This window comes from Phascolarctos cinereus, unplaced genomic scaffold, assembly GCF_003287225.1.
Source record: "Phascolarctos cinereus isolate Bilbo 61053 unplaced genomic scaffold, phaCin_HiC Scaffold_4;HRSCAF=312, whole genome shotgun sequence".
Lineage (NCBI taxonomy): Eukaryota > Metazoa > Chordata > Mammalia > Diprotodontia > Phascolarctidae > Phascolarctos > Phascolarctos cinereus.
This window is the reverse complement of record NW_027555847.1, coordinates 371,900,700-371,922,401: the sequence shown is the minus strand read 5'-3', so window position 1 is coordinate 371,922,401 and position 21,702 is coordinate 371,900,700. Positions and strand designations below refer to the sequence as shown.

The 21,702-nt window shown below is 39.0% G+C and overlaps 1 protein-coding gene across 1 annotated transcript in view; it reads left to right on the top strand.

Annotated features, from left to right (window-relative positions):
• The first annotated feature begins 1,016 nt into the window (after positions 1–1,016).
• The window catches only part of ME2 (malic enzyme 2), an 85,680-nt gene continuing 64,994 nt past the window's right edge, over positions 1,017–21,702 (top strand). The window contains exon 1 of the mRNA XM_020972322.2: positions 1,017–1,221. The gene's annotated coding sequence lies outside the window, so the exon portion shown is untranslated. The remainder of the gene's footprint in view (positions 1,222–21,702) is intronic.

The following is a 21,702-nucleotide window of genomic DNA, read 5'->3' as shown; positions in this document are numbered from 1 at the left end:
GCACTATAGCTACATGTGCATATTTTTCTCCACCTATCAGATGGTAAACGCTGAGAGGGGCAGAGAACTTCTTCCTATCTTTTCATCCCCAGCAGCTAACCCAATGCTTTGCATATAGTAAACACTTAAATGTTTGAATTGAAATATCTCCTGAGAGAAGTGCAACAGGGCTGACTTGGCCCAATACTAAGTCGCTGGGCCTTTGGACTGGGGGATTTTTTGCAAACTGAAGACTGTGGACTCCAGGGGGTTTAATTCGGTTTCCTTTATGGTCCATCTTCGGGGTCTATACGGTGCCAATGTTGGGGCTTCCGGGCTGGAATCAAATGAAGTCAACTCTCCCTCCCCTCTTCCCCCAAACCAGCAACACACAAAGGATGGATGCTCCCTGCCTCTCTGCACACATCCCCCTCCATCCTCCTCCCCTTCTCCTCTGCCCAGGAATGCACGTAAAGCCCATTCAGTTTCGAGTCCGTTACTTCTCCCTCCACCTCCATCCTCCTCCTCCTCCTCCCTCTTCCTCGCCTCCTGCCCCTGGCGCCAAATCTGAGTCTCTTTCTCTTCGGGGCCCGAGTCTCCTAGGGCCGGGAGGGCCGCTCCCCTTCGCCCCAGGGGCTGCTTGTCCTCAGACACCTCCCTCAAAGCACTAGCCTGATAGCCGAGGGCGCGCGCTAGAGGTCGCCACTTACCCCCCCCTCCCCCTTCCGGCTTATTCCTCCGAGCAGAGGCGCGGCACCAGTTTCCGCGTTTCCCTCGGGGCTCTCCTGCCGCCTCACGAGCGCAGAGGCTGGCGCCGATAACTGAGAGAGGAAGGGAGTTGGGGGGAGGGGGAAATGAGCAGTGCGGTAGCAGGACCGGGGAAGAGGACGAAAGGGGAGGAGTCTGGGGAGCCGGGGGAGACGACGCCTGGCTAGGCCCCGCCCCTCCAGGTGGAATCCCCCTTCCCCATTGGTCGGCGAGCGACGTCCGTCTCTCCCCGCCTCGACGACGAGGCTCCGCCCACCCATCTCTTTGGCTGCTCCCCGCCCCTTTACCGGATCTCGCTAGTGACCGCCCGGCCGCCTCCTTCAGCCCGAACTGAGCCGGAGCCCGGTAGTCGCACGGAAAAGGGACGGCAAAGAGGCGGCTGCGGCGGCCGGGAAGAAGCGTTGTCTGGGCAGGTTGAGGGGGATACGTTCTCCCGCAGCCAGCAGCACCACCTGTCGCTAGGCGAGGAGCCCGGTAAGGACCCGTGCGGGCGTCTGCTGGGTTTCCGGGCGGCGTGAGGGAAAGAGGGACTGCCCTCGGGTGGAGTGCGTGGGACCCTGGGAGCGGCAGCGGCCACGGCCTCGGCCTCCTCCTCCCGCCCTGGCCTCCAGCGCCTCCCCCGTTCCCCCGCCTGGCCGGGTGGTCCTGGGGGCCGGGGAGGATCTTACACCCGCTGCTATCTCCCGACAGTGATGGCGCAGGGACCCTGGTCCAGGGGTCCAGAGGATAGAGGGAGGGGCTCGGGGCCCCGGGACCTCCCTCTTTCCCTCCCACCTGTGACCTCCTGCGACCTCCGGCCGCCTTCCCCTGGGTGCCGGGGGCGCCTTCCAGCTCCGCCGGTCTTAGCGAGAAAAAGAGCAAGAGCATCCCGGCCCCCCCCCCCCAAACCGAGCGTGCCTTTGGAAAGCAGTCCCGAAGATGGGCATTTCTATCTGGATTAATTTATTTGGTGTGCTCCTGTGACTCCGAAAAAGAAAGAGCACCTTCTAGTATTGGAATTCATATCTGCCATTGTTTTAGATGGACGGGCCTGTTTTAGGAAACAAAAGTCAAAAGAAAGATAGTTTAGAGAAATTCAGATTCCGCTGCCTCTATTGGATGGGCAGCAGGTGGTTAGTTTTGGTTCGGTTGGGTTTAAAAAAACAAAACACAATAATTACCTTTGGTGTGTATGCTGTCACAAATATGAGCAAAATAATAAACTGCAATAGAGATGCTTTCTTAGGAAATGTTTTAGGCTTCATAAAATGATCACTCTGTAGCAGAGATGTAGCAGCAGTTAAATGTAGGTTTACATGTATTCATGTTTTAATAGTATCACTAGGATCTTATAACCCTTTTAAATCACAAATATTCACCTCTTTTTATCTTTCTCAAAGCACTCAAAAGTAGAAGATGGAGAGGAGATAAACATTACTATTCAGAAAATATTACCTACATCTTTTTACTACAGAAATCAGGATGGACTAAATCTACAAAGTTGTTTACTGATTATTTTGATATCACATAGTTAAATAATTGGCATAAATTAAGGGGGAAAGCAGGTAAATTAGTAATCATTTTATATTAGAAAGTTTAAAGGATCAAACTTGTTTTTAATTTGTTATTTTGTAAGCTGGCTTTTTAACCTGTAAGTGGCTTTTTTTTATGACAGTTATAAAGACTAGAAAGTTAGACATACAAAATGGAACTGCTGACATGGCTTAAACAATAAAATGACTAGAAAAAATTTTGGGCAGTGTATTTTTAGAGCAGAGTTGTACATTCCTTTTAGAATTAGGACAAACTTTTGCATGTTATATATTTCAAGAAAATCATCCTTTTAATACATATGCTTCAGTTTTCTCTGGGATCTATGTATCAGCATAGACCAATTCAAATTTCAGCCCAACATCCATCTCCTTTTTCCTGGGATTTTTTTTCAGTGGCTTTCCACATATTCGTCATGAAGAAAGTTTAACAGACTTAAAAGGCATATAATATAAAAATATAACATGCCTTAATAAATATTATACCTGTTAAAATATTTATATTATATCATTTATATTAGATAAGAAAGCATTTGCATAGACTTGATTTGATCTATAGCAACTCTGTCAAGTAGGTAAGGAACATAGCACATATTCTCCTTTGTGAAGAAACTGAGACTCAGAAAGATTAAGTGATTTGTCTTAGGTCATATAGCTAATAGAGAGTAGAGCTGGGGCTTGAACACAGGTCATATGACCTCAAGTATAGAGCTTTTGTAATTAAATGCCTGATTGTCAGACTAAGAATTATTCTAACCAAGAAAACTTTCGTCAATGTTTTGAGTGTTTCCTGTTTTAATTTCCTTAAATTTAGAGGAAACCTAATAGGTTTCCTTCTGTTCTGCCCTTCCACTCTAACTAGAACTGTTTATGTATTATTTATGTTGAATTTTAGCTTGCTGTTAAACACTATGAAATTAAATTCCAATAGGCTTATGTAATTTTAAAGCTAAGATTAGGGTTTCTTTGTATATATAAATTGGTGTAATTGTAGAAGGTCTAAATGGCTGTGCTATTGTTAAAATGCAATTGACGCCAAAATTGATGGTGTTATCCTTTGAAAGGAGTGGAGCTTTAAGTAAAAATAACTAGCAGGAAAAATATGCTTGATTGTTTTATATAAAAAGTAGCAAAACTTTATTTTTAAAAGACCATTTTAGTTTCTTGAATATATGTTTCACATTTTGATAAATGCTGCATATTTCCATTTAAGCTACAATAATGAAATTAGTATTTATAAATATATATAGTATGATTGTTTAGTATGAAGGTCTTTGCTGAATTCCATGTCATATTTGTTGTAAAGACCTTAATCACAGGGAAGTAAAAGTATTTTAGAGTACAGTAGAGTTTTTTTTATTACATTATGCCATAATCAAGGGAAGTAATAGTGTTTTGTCCATTTAGCTCAATGTAACAACCCTGTAGCTCCTCACTATTAAGCATATTTTTATGGTGGTTTGGATAAAGGTCATGTCTTAAGTACTCTTACCCCTAAAAATGTCTGTGATAGATTGCTGTGAGTTTCCAAGACTGAAATATAGATGGACCTTGATTTATACCATAGAAATAGCTTTTATTGAAAGATACCATCTATCTGTAAGATAGCTTTTACTGAAAAGCTGTATGAAAGTGAAATTTTTATGGAATTATGTTTAAAGTATATTATAGCAGTAGCCTCCAGACTCTTTATTTTTTTGGCTAGGCTGTGGGATTAAGTGGCTTGCCCAGGGTCACACAGTTAGTAAGTGTCAAGTTTCTGAGGCCAGATTTGAACTCATGTCCTCTTGACTCCAGGGCCAGTGGTCTATCCACTGAGCCACCTAGCTGCCCCTCTCCAGACTCTTTTGGTCACATATCCTTCTCAGTAAAACATTTGTAAACATGTATATCCCAAACATATATATTTGTCTGTTTGTAAATTACATAGATGTATGACTGCTACTAATTATATGTATAAGTATATGACAAAACATACTTATATATATGTAAACATACTGATGTAAAATTATATATTTATATATGTATAAAAATATACTGACAAAAATTGAAATAAGAGAGTAAGATAAAAATGGCATGATATTTGATCCTAGAGTCAATAGAGAACTAGAATTTAGCAAATACGGTTCTGATATAATCAGACCTGCAGTTTAGGGAAATAGTTTCTATCTTGGAGGATGGATAGATAGGGAGGGGGAACTGAGACAAAGAGCCCTGATGAGAGCATGAGCTAGGATGGTGGTTGTATGAGTAGATAGAAGTGGGCAGATGTGAAAAATATGGAAGTAGAAGCAAGAAGATTTGGCAGTTAAATGCATATATGAGGTGAGTAGAGTAAAGAATTGAGGATGATACTGAAGTTTCAAACCAGAGTAACTGGAAGGATAATGTACCCTAACAGTAATAGGGAAGTTTCAGAAGTTAGGTGGGTTTAGAAAAAAGACAATGGAATGAAATTTGAATTGCCTAACACAACCTGTCTATGCCTATTCTGGTGTAATGCACTATCCCACTGATGATGGAAAAGGGGTCAGGAATTCTTATCTGCTCTGTATGTAGGACCAGCTGCTGCAGCCAAGAGGTGATCCTGGGGGGTTAGGGTTTTGGGCACACTGGAAAAAAGGATTTTCCTGGCAGCATCTGCACAGTAGCTAGGCAGATGCCCAGGCTGGATTTTAGGTTATGACAGCCCTAGGACCCACAATTGCTACTGAAGTGGGGAAGAAGTTGAGAGTTTACATTGCTAGAAGAGAAGCCTTGGGGTAGTGTTGAGAGATAATAGGTGTGGTTATGTTGGAGACAAAACTCCAAAATTGTGTGTCACTGGGAGGGTGAGATTTGACTTTTCTTCTCACACTGAATTAGTTGATTGGATACCCTTTGTACTCATTCTATGGCTCCATTTTGTAGACTACCACACAAGATATTTACAGACAAATTACTATGTCTCTCTCTGTTTCTTTTTATTTGTCTGTCTGTCTGTCTGTCTCTCCCTCTTCCCCCCCACCCCACACACTTGCATACACAGAGAAATCTGGATATTCTATACTGGATTTGCTTAAAGGAATGTACCTATACTTCTTCCACCAATAATAATAGCTCACATTTCTTTAGTATTTTAAGGTTTTTTCCCACAACAACCCAGTGAGTAGGTAGTACTGTGTTTTTTACTCCATTTTACTAAAGAAACAGAATCAGAAGTTAAATGACTGACTTTTCCATTGTTACATAGCTACTGTGGATTTGAACTCCAGACTGTACCATACTACCTAAACAAACTGAACAGATGATTTTGAAATTTTATTGATCCACTAAAGAGAATTCATTGTTACATGATAATTTTATGACAACTCCAGAAAACTTAAATAGATTTTGAGACAGCTTGGCATAGTAGATAAAGTGGTAGGAGTCTGGAAGAACTGGCTTTAAATTCTGAAATTACAGATCCTGCAGGACCTTTGCTGAATAGACTTAAAGGGATTTTAAAATGTCTAAATTAAAGATATTCTTGTTTTCTCTATTGATGTCTGTGTTAATAAATAACATAAACACTCCTCCTAATGTTGGAACTTACTAATGATAAAAGAAATGTCAGGTTTAACACCTCCAAAATTGAACTCATCTTCTCCCCTGAACCCTTCTTCAAACTTCCTGTTTCTGTTGATAGTGGCACTGTCCTCTAATTCACTCAGGTTTAAAGCCCCCTAGTCATTATTATTTTGATTCTTCTCACTCCTTCCGAACAACTCATTGGTTGCCAGGTCCTTTTCATTAAACCTCCACATCCATCACCTCTCCATTCTGAGACCAACCCTAATTCTAACTCATTAGCTCTAAAACTTGTATGAGCCTATTACAGTTTGAATACAACCTACCTTCCCAGTTTTATTCTTTTTATTAATTCTTTGTTCCAAGCAAGCTAGTTGACCCCTTAAGACTTTTTTAGAAAATGTATCTTTCTTTAAGATCCAGCTCTTACAGCCTTCTGTAGTTTTTGAAGAGCTAAGCAGATTATAAATTCATAGACTTGGAGCTTGAAGGGACTTTGGAGGTTGAATCCAGCCTTCTCATTTAACAGATAAGGAGACTGAGGCCCAGAGAGATTGTGATTTGCACAAAGCTAGTAAATGCTAGCAGCAGGATTCCAACTGAGCCTTCTGAACACCCAAATCCTGTGCTTTGTGTACTAAACCATTCTGCTTCTCATAAATTGTTATATTTTTTTTCTTCCAAATAATTCTGTTGAGTAAAGATGCTCTGTGAAGTTCTGGGAAATTATACCTCAAAGGAGACTTTTATGTTTTTTTGGTTTTGTTTTTGTTTTTTTTTGCTAGGCAGTGGGTTTAAATGACTCACCCAGGGTCACACAGCTAGTAAGTGTTCTGTGTCTGAGGCCGGAGTTGAACTCAGGTCCTCCTGACTTCAGGGCAGGTACTTTATCCACTTTGCCACCTACCTGCCCCTCCCAAAGGAGACTTTTAAAAATATGTTACTTATGATACTTAAATACTAAGTATTATAGGCAATAGGAGCATAGGTCTGGAGCTAGGCATGAATCTCAAAGACCATCTTGTCCAACCTCCTCATTTTGCAGTTGAGGAAATTGAGTCCTAATGGGGCTTCAAGTTACTTTTCTAAGGTTATACACAGTTGGTAAGCATCAGAATCAGGATCTGAATTCAGGTCCTCTGATGCCAAAGCTGGTGCTCTTTAAACTAGAATACACTGTGAAAATGTTTAATTTATGTCTTTTGAATGAAATTTCCTCAGTTTCAGAAATTTTGAATTTTGTTCTTTGAGTTCTGATAACAGTCCTTCAAAGTTTTATTGCTTTTCTTTAAATGGATTTTATACTCTGCATTTGTGGATAATATGAAAGTCCACATCAATTTTGTATGCTATGTGAGGTATATAGCTGTGAAACTACTTTAATGAGTAACATCTTAGCATTAAAGAAGTATATTTGTAGTCTGAACCATCTTTGCTAGTGACAGTGCCATGTTCAGAAACACGATATGTTCTATAAGTGAATTCCTAGAACAAATGCCTCAAGTCTGCTCTGCATCAAAGACAAGCTTCATGATGGAGCTTCATTAATAATGACTTCAGTGTTGTAGTGGTTCACATTTTAGCAAATAATTGCAGTATACTTTTAAACATTCTGTAGAGTTGTGAAGTGGAAGCCTTTTGTTTCACATGAGTAAAATGAGCACAAACTACAAGTTTTTAGATTTAATTTACATGGAAAAATATTTTTGTTAATATAAGCTAATTAAATGATTAGCTGTAGTTTATGATATAGTAGTTTGTTTTTTTAATTACCTTCTGCCTCTGCTAGTCCTGATAGTGCTTATCACCAAGCTGTGGAGGGGAGAAAAACCTAGAATCACTGCAAGCAGTTTTACTTCCCCTTAGAGAATTGTTTGTCTCTTGGCTATAGTCTTACCTTACGGTAAAACGATCAAACGCAGATTTTTCTGTACCCTGTGATTATAACTTTGAAAACCTGGTTTAAGGGAGGAGGGAGTGGGGGGTGGCTCGGAATGGCATTGATGGGTCTTGGTAACAGAATCACTACTGTTTCTGGCTCTACCTTGTTTGATCCTTTTATTTCCTGGATCAGGCCCATAATAAACCTCTGTGTATCCTTGGAGATATGGGAGCAGAATGTGGGGTAACTCCCTTAGGGTGTACAAGGAAGGGAACGTTTTCTCATATCTGTTTAAACCTCAGTGGAATTGCTCTCTCTTACTTTATGACAGTTCTCTTTCTGTTACTAGGATAGAAAAGCTAGCTCATCATTTTAGTAATTATTTTTAAAAATTATGATGTATAATATCTTAATGGTGGATAGGTTATGTCCAAACAATGCCAGAACATTTAGATAAAAAGTGGGAAAAAATGGAAATATCTGAATATTTGGTAATTTTTTATATAGTAAAAACAGTTTTAGATTTTATTCAGATATTCTAATTCTTTAAATAGCTTTATGATGATTATTATTCCTATTAAATTATGTTTTACATGTCACCAAGGATAAAGAATGTACATTGTCAAGACTATAATAACCTGGGCCCAGAATTGTACAGGATAGAGAAGGAACTGAATTATCCTTGGAAAATTGACAATGCTTTTCATTTTTGAATGTTTTGTTGATGCCTTTTATTTTTATACCACAGTCATTTCCCCCATAGACTTCTGCCTTTTAACACATAAAAACCACCCAGCCAACATAGATATAACATCTTGAAAATATTCAGCACTGTGCTTCCATAGTCCACCATCTCTCTGCTAAATGGAAGTAGGATGTCTTTTGAAATTGGTGCTGTGGTTTATTTAAAAAGAAAGAAAAAGATCATTGTGTTTAATCTGATTTCTGATTTTTGAATATTGTTTTCTTTTACATTATTGTAATTGTATATATTATTTTAAAACGTCTTCCAGGCAGTGTGCAAGAAATTTATTGGAAATGTGGTAACTTGTAGCTGCTGTTTGTGATTTAAAGATGGTGCCAGAGATGGTGTTAATTCATCATGAGACTATATGAATGAAGAGACTTTGGTATAACAAATCCACACAGCATAAATATGATGAGCTTTCTTTAATTTACCATTGTTCTTTCCTGAGTTTATTATGTTTTTAATAGCCTCTTTGCTTATTTTCTCAAAACTTTTCTTTAAAATGAATTGCCACTCTCCTGGTGCTATATACGGAGTTGGACTGTTTGTTTAACAGTAGTCCACAGCTGTATGTATGCCATTCCATAGAGGTTTGGAATTCTAATAGATCTTGGAGATCATCAGGCCTAACCTAGGGGCAGCTAGGTGGTGAAATAGAGTGCCAGGCCTGGGGTCAGGAAGACTCATCTTCTGAGTTCAAATCTGGCCTCAGACACTTAATAGTTGAGTTATCCCGGGCAAGTCACTTGACCCTATTTGCCTCAGTTTCTCATCTGTAAAATGAGTTGGAGAAGGAAATGGCAAACACTCCAGTATCTTTGCCAAGAAAATCCCAAATGGGGTCAGAGAGAGTGGGACACAGCTGAAAAATGACTAAGTAACAACCACAAGGCCAGCCTTCCCTGTTGGGAAGGATTCAGCACTACCTCATTCACTCCTTTCCCCCATACGCCTAAAAAGCTTAACAAACATTAAGGACCTGATATACACAGAGTACTGTTAGGTGATAGAGGAGACGAATCAACCAATCATCAAGCCTTTCTTAAGTGCCTGCTACATGCCAGGCCATATGCTAGGCACTAAGGATCCGAAGACAAAATGAAACAATCTCCTTCATCACATAGCTTATTTTCTGTCTTGAGAGATAATACATCAACAAGTATATTCTGAGTTAGGTAGAGTTGGGGTCAGGGTGGGAAACTGAAAGCTTCTTGTAGAACAAGGAAATCTAAGAGGCAGAGGTGATGAAGGACTGAATTCAGTCGTGAGAGATAGCCAGGGTGCCAAAGCAGGAGAAAAAAGATGGAATGCCAGCTGGGAAGAGTTGAAGGAAGAATAGTTTGACCAGATTGTAGATTATAAGAAAAGGAATAATGTAGAACAGTTTGTAAAAGACTTTAAATGCCAAACAGAGGACTTTGTATTTTATCCTAGAAGCACTGGAAAGTTGTTGGAGTTTATTGAATAGGAGTCTGACATGGTCAAACCTGTAATTTAAGAAAATCATTTTGCTACCTGTGTGAAGGATAGTTTGCAGTGGAAGAGAGAGCAGTTAAAAGACTGCTGCATTAGTCTAGGTAAGAAGTGATGAGCTAGAGTAGTATGGTAGTAAGCCATACAAATAGACAATGTAATGGAAGTAGAAAAAGTAATAGTAATAGCTAACGTTTAGCGCTTACTGTGCTATATAACTGCTAAGACAGTGACACTGTGCTAAGCACTTTGCAATAATCTCATTTGATTCTTACAAACAAACCTGGAAGGTAGGTGCTATTATTATAATACCCATTTTATATATGAGGAAAGTAAGTTGTGACTTGCCTAGGGTCACACAGCTAGTAAGTATCTGAGGCTGGATTTCAAGTCTGGTCTTCATGACTCTAGGTCCATGGCTCTATCCACTAAGCTACCTGGCTGCCTCAAAAACAGTCAAAAGATTGAAAAAAATAGAAGAAAATATAAGGAATCTCTTACCAAAACCAGTTGATCAAAGAGTGAGGATTTGAAAATCATTGGACTAGGTGGCACAGTGAATAGAACACCGGCCCTGGAGTCAGGAGGACTTGAATTCAAATCCAGCCTCAGACATTTACTAGCTGTGTGACCCTGGGCAAGTTACTTAATTCCAATTGCCCCCCCTAAAAAGGGGGGAGAAATTATTCTAGTGTATGAAAGCCACAACCAAAAAAGGAGTCTACACAGCATAGTTTTTTTAATAGGCAATTGAGGTTAAGTAACTTGCCCAGGGTCACACAGCTAGTAAATGTCAAGTGTTTGGTCAGAGGTTGGATCTGAACTCATTTCCTCCTGACTTTAGGGCTGGTGCTCTATCCACTTCGCCACCTAGCTGCCCCTACACAGCATATTTCAAGAAATATTTTTTTTAAACTGCCCTGAAGGGGCAGCTAGGTGGTGCAGTGGATAGAGCACCAGCCCTAGAGTCAAGAGGACCTGAGTTCAAATCCAACTTCAGACACTTGACACTTGTTGTATGACCCTGGGCAAGTCACTTAACCCCATTGCCTAAGGCCCCAATACCTTAGAACCAGAGGGCAAAGCAAAAATAGAAAAAAAAATGAACTGGTTACCTCCTGGAGAAAAAAACAAACAAAAAAACAAAGTAAAACTCCCAGGAACAGTGTAGTCAAAACCTAAAGCTTAGAGATGAAAAAAAAATATATTGAAGACAGCCAGAAAGAAAGAGTTCAAGTACTAAGAAGCCACAGGATATCCCCAGGATTTTAGCAGCTACCACTATTGGGAGCAGAGAGCTTGAATTATATTTTCAGAAGGCAAAAAATAGACATAAAACCAAGAATAATTTATCCAACAAAACTGAGTATAATCCTATGAGAGGAAATGGATTTTTAATGAAATAGAGGATTTCCAGGCCTTCTAATGAAAAGAGCCACACCAACTTTAAAATACAAATGTGGGGTAAAGAGATATGTAAAATTTGTAAATGTGAGTGAGCAAATATAATGGACCAAACAAAGATGAATTGTTTGGAAGATTAAAGTATCCTCTCAGAACCCTCATATCAGAGTTCATAAAGGGAGTCACATAAGACAAGAGGACCAAGGTGTAGTGAGGTTTTATTTTGATGATCTTAAAATAAGGAAGGAAAGGTAGGAGGAAAAGGGGGGGGGAGGTGAAGTTAGGGGAAGGTTGGAGAAATAATCACTCTTAATGAGGGTGGGTAATGATGCAGGAAGGAGCAGTCCTACCCTAATCTGTACTGTTCTGAGAAGGGAAGAATATACATACATAAATTTGGGTGTAGGTGCACATTTCATTCAACTGGGAAACTGGAAGGAAAAGGAAGAGGCTAGGAGGGGGAATAAAAGGAAGAAAATAGTCATAAGCAAAACAAACTCTAACTGTGGAGGGTAGATTATGGAGCAGAGTTTTAAAGGTAAAAAAGAATAAGAACATGTGATTGGGCTCTGGGTGCAAGAAAGAAAAGAGGGACAAGGGAGCAGAAGCAGACTGCACTAAGTGCACTAGTGCTGAGCACACTCTTTTTTTAAAAGAGAGGCCGGGAGGGGCAGCTAAGTGGCTTAGTGAATAGAGCACCAGCCCTGAAGTCAGGAGGACCTGAGTTAAATCCAGAGTTGAAATGCAGCCTGAGACCAAACACTTCACACTTACTAGCTGTGTGACCCTGGGCAAGTCACTTAACCTCAGTTGCCTAAAAGAGAGAGGGGGGCAGGCAGGAAACAAAGAGAAAGGAAAATATAAGAGAATATGATGGAGGGAAACACACAAGTAATGATCATAACTGAAAGTTATCAACTCAGCCATAAAGCAAGGAGAGAAAAATGGATTAGAAAACAGAATCCAGCAGTATATTGTTTGCAAGAAACACTTCATTGTTTTTGTTTTTATTATATGGCATGGGTCTTAACAATAAAATGATTTAAAAATATGAATGGTGTGTTCATTTTAAATCCTGTGCATCTAATAGGTTATTTTTTTTTCAATAAATGCTCCATATTCATTCCCAGTAAGAGTAATATTAATAGCAGTCCTACCTCATTAAGGCAGTGCATCAAAATACTTTTTTAGTAGCAAGATGATAGAGTATTTTTACAGTTTCTCTTTGGTCATGTGATTCAATGGTTGAATTTTAATTACCGCCACATAACAATAAATTATAATTTAATTAAAATTAATGTTGAAAAAGTTATCAAAACATGGTAGATGATATGATGAATATTCTCTTTTTAGTATTCTGGCCCTTTCTGTTGAGTAAATTTTTAAAAATGAAAAATAAAAGTTCTCAGGACATAGCTGCATAGTCTGGCAAAACAAATTCCCATATTGGCCACATCTGAAAATAAATCTCTTTCCTCATTTTAAGTTCATCACTCCTATGTGAGGCGGTGAGGGGTGTGCTTCATTGGACTTGTGGTTTATCATTGCATTGATCACAGTTCTAAAATCTAAAAGTTGTTTAAGAAATGCTTGAAACATAAGAATTCATACAGTTAAAATGAGAGCCTTGAGCAAAAGCTAATATAATTCATCAGAAGTAAAAAGGATAGGAGTAGCAATCAGGGCTGTGTGACCCTGGGCAAATTACCTAATCTTGTTTGCCTCAGTTTGTCTCTAAAATGAGCTGGAGAAGGAAATAGCAAACCACTGCAGTGTGTTTGCCAAGAAAACCCCCAAATGGGGTCACAAAGAGGCAGACATGACTGAAAATGACTGAACAACAAAGTAATCAGGATCTCAGAAAAAGCAATAGCAAAAATAGGTGATTGAAAGAGATAAACAAGAAGACTATATTTGCTGAAAGGCATAATAAGCAACAGATTAATATCAGCATTAAACATATATGCACCAAATGCCATGTCATCTAAATATTTAAAAGAAAAGTTAGATGAGTTATAGGGAAAAGTACACAAGACTATAATAGGTAAGAGCCTCAATTTACTTCTCTCCAACTTAGATAATTCTAGTAAAAAAATAAACCCCCCAAAATGAAGGACTAGAAACAATTTTAGAAAAGTTAGATATGATAGATCTTTGGAGATTATTGAGTGGAACTAGAAAGCAGCATATTTATTTTTCATTTGTGTATAGCCCCTTCACAAAAAATGACTGTTTTAGGGCATAAAAACTTCACAAATGCAAAAAAAAAAGCAGGAATATTAAACATCTTATATGCACTATAATGCAATAAAAAGTATTTTTAATAAAGGCCACTGGAAAAACAATACAATTAGTTGGAGACTAAACTTAAACAAGTGATAATTTCATCAAAGATGTCAACAGTGAGGTAATATGCAAACATTTTTTAGAATTCATCCCAAGGAGGCCATGGGGGAAATTTTCTACACACTTTTATCCATAAAAGAGAGAACAGATCAGTGAATGGGCAGAGAACTAACAAACAGAAAAACAAAACAGAAAACTAACAAATTAAAAGACCCCAATTAAATACAAAAATAGAAATTCTGAAAATCAAATCAAATCTTGAATTCAAGTCAAATTTAGGCCTTGAAGGTCTTCCAGATTCCAGGCCCAGCATTCTGTCTACTGCACCACCTAAGCAGCCCTCTGGCTAGAATATAGAGAATATGTGAAAGGATGTGAATTAAATCTGAAAGTGTAGAAAAGAGCCATTTTGAAAAGGGTTCTTAAGCGCCAAGCTGAAGAGTTTGTTTTATCCTAATAGCAGTAGGCAGCCATAAAAGATCATTGATCAGAAGAGCAACATGGTTAGACATACGCTTTAGGAAGATTATTTTGGCATCTATATGGATGGACTGGAGTGGAGAATGATTGGAAGCTAAGAGTCCAATTAGAAGGCTGTTACAGTAGTCCAGATGAGAGGTGATAAGGACCTGATCAAAGGTGGTAGTCATCTGTGTATAAAGATGGGGAAAGAAGCTAGATATTGTGGCAATAGAATTTTATGAGTTAAATAGAAATCCAGGCACTCAGTCCCAGTCAACCTGGAATTGTCAGCTGTCCATCTGAAGCCACGTGGTACAATAGAATACTAGATTGAGACTGAATCCTATTTTTGACATTTACCAAGTATGTGACCTTGTGCAAGTCATATTACCTCTCTGAGCCTCAGTTTCTTCAGATATTATTGGAAATAGTAATGACTATAAAACCTATAAATCTTTACAGGACTGTTTTATGGGAATCACATGAGATAATTTACGTATTGTCCTTTATAAATCTTAAAGTGCTTATAGAAATGTCAGCATTATTAGTTACCTCACAATGTTCTCAGAAAAAATTGTGTAAATATGGGATATGATTATTATGCAATTATAGGCATCCTTAGTGTCATCTAGCAAGATTAAGGGAACCCATGGTATTAGGGTACTGATATTAGAGTCATGAAGATATGGGTTCAGATCCACCTTAGACATTTAATATTTGCGTAACTCCTGTCCTTCAGTTTCTGACCTTCACTTCTGTCCTTCATTTGCCTCATCTGTAAGATTGTACACAGTGATCTCTGAGGTCCCTTTCGGTTCTAACTCTCTGGTCCTAGTCACATAATTTTGTGTTAAATTGAATTGTTTTTAGCTTGGGCAAGTCATTTAACTTCACTGGGCTTAAGTTTCTTCATCTGAAAAAGAAGGGAGGTGAACTAGATGCCTCTGAGATACGCTTTAGCTCTAGAGCTATGATCATAGGTTCCCTCAGCAAAAGAGGCAGAGGTTTTGAGGGACAGGATGTTACAAACATTATCAGGACTCATTGTATTAGTTGTTTTAATATACATGTGGATGCTTCCTCAAACTCCCTAATCTGCCGTTTTCTCAATCTCCTGAAGTCCCATGTTCTATCTACTTCATAGAAGAACTTCAACCACACATAGAGATAGTCACATTAGATCATGCCTGTACAACATAGGGCCTACCAAAGAATTTCAGGTGGCCCTCAAAACATGTAGAGGGTATAAAAGAAAATAAAGATGGAATGAGTGCTTTGTGCCCAGCTTAACCCACCTTCCACTAGCCACTTTGTGCACTCTCTCCTGTTTGTCACATGACCCACAGCAACCAACCATTGTCAGTCTGGCTCTAGTCTGAGAGGAACAGTTTCATGATAAATAAAAATCTTAAATAATAAGTGTAATTAATTGATACTAATTGAAGTGTCCCTTTCTTAAAATATGGTTATTTGCAAAATAGTTTAATCATTAATTATACTTTTACTTGGAAAATGAGCCACTAAAAACCCATCTGCAGCCCAAAGAAGTTTAGCCTATTTTAATTTTAACCCCTCCCTACTGCCAAGTTGTGCAAGTCTGCATTAAATGTTGTCTTTACTCACAATTAGAAACTCTTGAACATTCCCCTATCTGATGTGTTTCATCCCTCTTATATCTTCTTTTCCCTAATTAAGATCTTCTGTCCTTCTACCTCCTTCAATATTTCCTCAAACTGTTAGCGTTACTCTGGATTTCATTTTCCTCTCTCTCTGACCATAACCCAGCAGTAAGCCATATCTTCTCTGTGTTATCCTCTCTTCTTGAATCCCTTGCCTCCTTGTCCTGTCCCTGCTTTTCTCCTGCCAGACCTGTGCCTTGGGTCACTCCCAACCGGAAGTTCCACAACCATGCTGAACAGTTACACTATAAAATAATGTTATCCAACCTTAACTAGACCATCACTGCAGCAAGCCACTTCTTTTATTTTTCCGTTAATTGATTCCCTAGCTCCCCACAGAAGCTATTCCAGATCTTTTCTTTCTTCCTGAAGTCTGCCTCCCTCATACCTTTCCTCTTCCCTTTTCACAATTGAAGGCCTTCTCTCTTAATTTAGTGAGAATATTGTGGTCATTTGATGTAAGTGCCCCCTCCTCCCTTTCTCTTCATTTTAAAACCCTTTACATCTTCCCCCAATTCTCTCTTCCTTCCTCAAGTCTCTGACAAAGAGGTGCAACTTTTCCTTGCCAAGTCTAACCTTTCCACAAGTATGTTTGATGTTACACTGTCCCATCTTCTATAGCAGGTTGCAACTTCAGTCATCCCCACTCCACCCTGAATCTTCAGCCTCTCCCTGTTAACTGATTGTTTCCCTACTGCCTTCAAAACATGCCCAGGTTTCCATCTTTAAAAAACCTTCACAGAATGATCTAACCATTTTGGAAAGCAATTTGGAACTATGCTCAAAGGGCTATAAAAATGTGCATACCCTTTGACCCGGCAATAGCACTTCTAGGGCTATATCTCAGAGAGATCATACAAATGGGAAAAGGACCCACATGTACAAAAATATTTGTAGCAGCTCTTTTTGTGGTGGTAAAGAATTGGAAATTGAGAGGATGCCCATCAATTGGGGAATGGCTGAACAATGTGGTATGTGAATGTAATGGAATACTATTGTGCTATAAGAAATGATGAACAGGCTGACTTTAGAAAAACCTGGAAAGACTTGTATGGACTGATGCTGAGTGAAGTGAGCAGAACCAGGAGAATATTGTACACAGTAACAGCCATGTTGTGTGATGACTAATATCGATACACTTAACCCTTCTCAGCAATACAAGGATCTAACTTATCTCCAAAGGCCTCATGATGGGAAATGCTGTCCACATCCAAAGAAAGAACTATCTGCTACTTTCTTTTCTTTTGTGTTTTGTTTCCTCTTTGTGGTGATTCCTCCTGTTGCTTCTAATTCTTACTTACAACATCACTAATGTGAAAATATGTTTAACAGGAATGTATATGCATAGCCTATATCAGATTGTGGGCCATTTTGGGGAGGGAGGGAAGGGGAGAAAAATTTTAAACTCAAAAACTTATGGAAGTGACTGTTGATAATTCAAAATAAATAAATTTAAAAAAAAACCTTCACAAGACCCTACCATCCCTCAAGCTTTCATGCTGTGTCTTTCTTCCACTCCCCAGCCAAACTCTTTGAAAAAGTTATCTACCAGTTCCAGAGAACTCATGATGGAAAATGATGTCCGTATCCAGAGGAGGAACTGATGCAATCTGAACACAGATCAAAGCATACCATTCTCACTTCATTTTTTTGGTAGTTCTTTTCCTTTTCTGTTTCTTCTTTCACAACGTGACTAATATAGAAATATGTTTTACATGATTACACATACATATCAAATTGCTTACCATCTTAGGCAGAGGGTAGGGAGGGAGGGAGATAATTTGGAACTCAAAGGTTTTTTTAAATGAATGTTAAAAATTGTCTTTATGTACAATAGGAAAAAATAAAATACTATTTAAAAAGAGAAAGAAAAATGTTGTCTACACTCCCTACCTCTAGCTCCTCTCCTGTCCTCAGCCTTTCTTAGTTTGGCATCCAGCCTCTTCACAACTGAAACTGCTTGCTCCAGAGTTACCAGGATCTCTTAATTGCCAAAGCTGATGATCTTTTCTCAGTCTTAATCCTTCTTGACCTGTTGGATGGCTTCTTAATCAGAAGTTTGTGGATTTCAGAGAGAATCTATGAGGGAAAAAAGGCATCTTTATTTTCACTAACCTTTGGTTTTTTTTGTAATCCTGTATTTCATTTTATGCATTTAAAAACATTCTGAGAAGGGGTCCATGAGTATCACCAGACTGCCGGAGGAATTCATGATACAGGGTTAGGATCCCCTGATCTTTCTGTTGCATTTGATACTGTTGGCACCGTTTCCTACCCCCCCCCCACTCCCTTACTCATTCTTCTTTGCTGGGTGATCTTTCACACAGAATTTTTGTCCAAGGTTCTGTCCTAGGCCCTCTTCTCTTCTCCTTTTAAGTTCTCTGTCTTGGTAACTTTATCTGCTCCTGTGGGTTTAACACTCATCTTTGTGCAGATGACTCCCAGGTCTTTAATCTTTACCACTTGCCTATGCAACTGAACATTTCAAACTGGATAAATTCAACATGTCTAAAACTGAACTCAATCATTTTTACCCTAAACCATCTTCTCTTCCATTCTTCTTTAATTTGGTCAAAGGCACCACTGTCCTTCCAGTCTCTCAGCTTCATAATCTCAGCATTAGCCTGGACCATCCTCACCCTCACACATGCACTCAGTTGCCAGATCTTACTGCTTCTGCCTCTCAGTCTTTTTCATATTTGATTCTTTTTCTGCATTCACACAGCAACCACCTTAGTTCCAGACCTCATTACCTTTCACACAGATTATTTCAGCAGCCTCTTAATTGCTCTCTTTTTCCTTAGTTCTATTGTCATTTCCAGTCTACATTATTACAGCCAAAGTGATTTTTCTTAAGCAAAGTTCTGACCATGTAACTCCCCTAATACAGCCAATTCCAGTGGCTTTCTATTACCCCTGGGATAAAATATAAATTCCTTTCTTTAGCTTTTTAAACCCTGTTACAGCTTGACCCCAGTTTATCTTTCCACCCTCAAACATTATTCCCCCCTCAGACTTTGATCCAGACCATCTAGTCTTCCCTTTTCGTTCCCCACACATGATAAATACTCCAGCTCCCATCTTCACACCTTTGCATTAATTGGCCAACCTCCATGTCTGGAATGTTTCTTACCTCTCCCTTATGAAGTCTCTTTTCTTTTAAGATGCAGTTCGGACACAATTTTCTGTATGAGGTTTTTCCTGATTCCTCCCAGCTACTAGTGCCTCCCCATATTCAACTGCATTGTATGTATTTGTATTAACTTTATATTTATGCTGAATATATTTTTATATGTACTTATCTCCTTCATTAGAACGTAAGCTTATTGCAAGTAGGTAGTATTTTGTTCTTTGCAGCTGTATCCCTTATACCTAGCACAGTGCCTGGCACGTAGTAGTCACTTAATAATACTTATTGATTGATTTTGCTTAAATGTTTTTTCTGTATTTTGAGGGCAGGATTTGACAGTAAAGGAGGTGTGTATCCAGAAATGGCTGTGATAATTGCTCTAATTAGTAAAAAAATGTGCTGATCATACCTTCACCTGCTTTGCTAGTAGATATCTTAAATTTAGTATGTCCAAGATGGAACTTAGTATCTTTCCCCCTAAATCTTCCTTCCCCTACCCCTCCCTCCCCTTCTCTATTAGTGTAGAGGGCAAAACCATCCTTCCAGTTCCTCAGGCTTGCCAACTAGGAATCAGTCTGGACTCATCACTGCCTCTCATCCCACCCCCAACCCTCACCCCCATCACAGCTGTTGCCAAAACTTTTCATTTGCACCTTTGGAATATTTCTTGAGTTCATACCCTTCTCTTTGACACTCTTACTACCCTTCTGGTGCAGTTCCTCATCACCTCACACCCTGATTATTACAGTAACCTGCTGGTGGGTCTGCCCAGCTCAAGTCTCTCTCTCCACTCCAATCCTTTCTCCATTCAGCCACTAAAGTAACTTTCCTAAAACCCAGTTCTGATCATGTCTGTCAAACACACACACACACACACACACACACACACACACACACACTTACTTTCTCTCTCTCTCTCTCTCTCCTTCCCCAAATTCCAGTGGCTTCCTGTTGCTTCCGGGAGTAAAAAAGAAATGCTCTTGTTGGCATTCAAAGCCTTTCATAGTCTGTGACACTGGCCCACTGGTCTCCTGACTGTTCTACCAACTAGTCACTCTGTCTCTCAGTTCTGGACATTTTCTCTGGCTGTCTGTCATACCTGAAAACTCTCCATCTTCCGTTCCTATAATAAACCTCCCTGGCTTCCTTTAAGTCCCAAATAAAATCCTACCTTCTTCAGGAACCCTTCCCTCTTAATTCCAGTGCCTTCTCTCTTTTAATTATTTCATATTTATCCTGTGGATAGCTTGCTTTGTATATATTTGTTTACATGTTGTCCTCCCCATTAGATATGCTCCTTGAGGGCAGGGACTATCTTTTTGTATCCCCAGCACTTAGTCCAGTGCCTCACATAAATAGTTTCAACCATGTCTGATTCTCAGACCCTGGCACATAATAGATGCATAATAAATGTTTATTGATTGATTGATTGCCAACAAGAAGTTTATCCAAAGCTCATGACATTAAGAGAGAATGCTGGAGAGAAGTAAAAAATATGGCAGTAATTAATTAGTTCATATGTTCTCCACAATTATATTCAACAGAAGGCACAAAAGAAACTGCCAGTGATGTCAGCTGTTGTTGATTTGGTACTCTTTGTAGAAAGTAATAGCTTTTAATGATTTTCTTGTCTATGTTTGTCATGACTATATAGTAGAGCAAGAAGTTAGGTTATAAGACAGTGTTATGTAAGTTATATATAACATATATACTTAATGTTTGTGTTACATGAATTATATGTAATATATATGTATATGTATATATGTAAGTTATAAGACAGTGACAATGACCTGTCATTTTTTTTACATTGTATATACATTATGGCCTTTCAGGAAGCAAGCAAGATTTAAAGCTACATGGATGCACTTGAATCTTAGAGTCTTTATCGTAGTGAGGAGATAAATATAAAGGATATTTTGAGGTTTTTATGGAGAGTATAGTTTGAAGCTGGATTTTTAATAAACAAATTCAGCTTATGCTCTACATTAGATTTTATTCGGGTATGTGTGTATGTTGTCTACATACTGGTACCCTCAGGACCTGATTGAGTTAATTGTAGGTTCTAATGATATCTAATTTTACCCATAGGACATATGAAAGAATGTGACTCGTATATTTTTAAAGGTCTAGGTCATTTATGCAGGTTATCTTCTTCATTGAATGCTATAGTCACCCACTACAAAGGCCCTGCTCCAGATTATCATCAGATGTAGTGGTTACCCCAGGTTCTGAAAAACTGTGCTGATAGAGTCCAAGATCTGTCAGGTTCAGCCATGTTAGCAAGGCTTTGGGTATAGGCTCATTAATGAACTGTCTCCTTTCCAAGGGGTAACCCAGAAAAGAATTTTAGGATTAGCCACATTTTTGTTTTGGTTTGGTTTTTTACTGGACCTGTGATTTCATTGATGAATTGGATATTCCTGGTAAAAAAAATGCCCTCCATTAATGCAGATGAGAATCTGCTCTACAACTTATAATTGAAAATTGCTGGGAGAACTGAGAGGTTATGTTGCTTGCTCAGGGTTACAGAGCCAATCTGTCAGTGATGGGATTATAACCCAGGTCTTCCTGACTCAGAGTCTGGCTCTCTGCCCACTGTACTACAGGCACTTGGTGATACAATATTTGGCCATAGCAATCCATGAAACAAATCTAAAAAACAAAATGACCCTCAGTCTTGTGTAGTCCCTCTCTGCTTCTCCAGGGCTGGGGACAGAAAAAAAAATGAGGCAGGTTGCCAAAGCTCTCACTTA